Source organism: Galendromus occidentalis, unplaced genomic scaffold (assembly GCF_000255335.2).
Source record: "Galendromus occidentalis unplaced genomic scaffold, Mocc_1.1 scf7180000077130, whole genome shotgun sequence".
Taxonomy (NCBI): domain Eukaryota; kingdom Metazoa; phylum Arthropoda; class Arachnida; order Mesostigmata; family Phytoseiidae; genus Galendromus; species Galendromus occidentalis.
This window is the reverse complement of record NW_003805118.1, coordinates 36,652-39,154: the sequence shown is the minus strand read 5'-3', so window position 1 is coordinate 39,154 and position 2,503 is coordinate 36,652.

Here is a 2,503-nt window from a genome sequence, read left to right as displayed (position 1 = left end):
TCGATTCGTCTGGCATCGAGTTGTCCCGGCATCGAGTTGTCCGGCATCGAGTTGTCGGCATCGAGTTGTCGGCATCGAGTTGTCGGCATCGAGTTGTCCGGCATCGAGTTGTCATGTACCGGCCATTTAGGATTCTTAGTATTTCGGTGGACGGGACATTCACACGAAGTTCCCCTGCAGCAATCATATCCTCCGTTGTCTTGTTCGGGAGCTTACTTTTGACAAGAGTACTGAGCTCCATTCCGGGTGATTTTTCCAGAGTTGTCCACAATTCGTCACCATCCTGCTTGAGAGCGGACACTACGGCAAGCTTCGGGTGCCCCGATTCGTCGGCCCGGACCCTGACTGTGATCCAAACCATGATTTCCTTATGTCGACTGCGCCAGAAATTTGTCTTTGGGTGTCGGACTGTACACCTCGTTGTTGTAAGACTTTTATTGATGACAACATATCATGCGTAGCTTTATATACGCCTGCTCCCTCTCTGCCGCTCCCTTACTTCAGAATCCGCCCGATCGCCCGGAATAGAACGGAAAAAATCGCCAAGATGTTTCCATGGAGAGTGTCTCGACTGATGCACTCTACATGCTCGGATTGATCAATATGTACATACTCCCTTAATCTATAGCCATTGTTCGTCTAGAATATATGAGGTTCACAGTTAAAAACTATTCGGGGCTTTCTTGGAGCAGCTGGAGGTTGGCGGCCGTCGCGAACACAAACAGACGGTCAGGTTCATCTGATCCGGAGTCGTAGAAAAGAAAAGCTTCTCCTTTCAAAGTGAACTGCAAGCTGGACGAAACGTGAGGATTCCATTCGAGATGATTGGATCACTTTATCCTATTAATGAAGGGAGCTGAATCATTCGCCTCGGTGCCTTCTCGGCCTCCGTGATGACTATATCGCTTCGCGATCGAGCTACCCGTGTCGGCTTAGGATTATCTTTCTTCCGAGCGTACGAAACCTGCTTCAGGAGGAGCCGCAAGCTGGGCATTTGTCCGATCACAGCTTTCGACGTGAGTGAGCCCACCAGTGTGTCAAAAATAGTCGACGTTCTGGTGTCGATGTCGCTCGAAGAGCTCCTTGCCGTCTCCAAGAGCTCGTTCTAGGTCTCGCGAACTGCAATGGAGACCGTATTCGGAGCATGCCCGTGTTCCGGAGACACCTGATGCGGGAGGACCTAGGAATAATTCCCCGCTGGAGATGAACAAGCATAGAATCTCCCCGCGAGCATCGAGTCGTATGCACAAAACTGACCGTGACCTCATGGTCTTGCATCTGAGCTCGAGTCACGCATTCCTTCTTCACGCACCTCCACTTCTTTCCGTCTTGCCAGAACCCGTCGTGGGTACCCGTCGTGTATTATCAATGGTTTTCCTCGGGTTGAAGTGGAAAATTGCAGAGCCATAATGAAGTTTGGTGAATTTTTCATTCAACGCGAGCGGTACAATTGCGGGCAGAGGCAATTCGAACGGACATAGCCGAGGGCTCAACATCGCCGGAGGGCTGTCCAGCGGTCTCACGCCTCGTGGCATATTGGTCGATGAATTCGACCAATTCCGTCATGGTCTGGTCAGCTGTCGCCCTGGTTCCCCAGGAGAGATCCAGAGACGCCCAAGAGGGCGGAAGCAGACCCAAGAATCTCTGGCAAGCCATTTGGTCGTCCTCCTTAACGCCTGCCAAATTGAGTCCTCCAAGAACGGTTTTGGAGGCCTCTACATTCCGCATGACAGTCTTGGATGGATTATATTTGAAGTCATTATATTTCTTCTCGGCTGCTCCTTGCGCGGCTTAATTCGTGCCGCCAAAGCGATTTTCGAGAGCAGACCATATGTCCTAAGCTGACTTTGCATCCAAGTCGGTGTTCGTGGCGTTAAAGTATGCGGTGATCAAATTCATAGAGATAGAATTGAGAATTATCGCCTTAGCTGCACCATTGGCAGCTTTATAATTATTATCGGTCATTGGAAGCTCGCCCTTCGTAGCTTCGAGTGCATTTGGCACAGCCCCAAGAAGCGCTCGGACCGAAATCCGCCACGGTGTCTACTTCTTTCCACTGTCCATGAGTCGCACACCTTGTAATTGATTGAATTTCGGACCAGATCCGCTTGTTCCATCTCCCGGCATATCTGCCAATCGGGGAGTATGAGATGGGATCGTGACAAACTCAAACGTATCCTCAATCTCCGGAGCTATTTGCATTAGCCGAAAGAAACCAGATCGCAGCCCGATTCTGCCGTACCACCAATACCAAAAGGTACAAGTAAACAGCTTACCCCTTCGTTTATCTTCCTTGAAGGTCACGCCAGCGATGGTAAGCAGAGCTATTCGTGCTGATAACGTGTCAGAGCGTGAAGTTGGAAGACGGGATACGTACTGACTCAAGGAGTATGAGTGATGACTCAGGAGTACAGTCTCGCGAAGGGGAGATACAACAGTAAATTTTATTGAAGGGAAGTCTCATTATATACAGGAGATGGGGTGGCAGGGAGGCTTGGCCTTC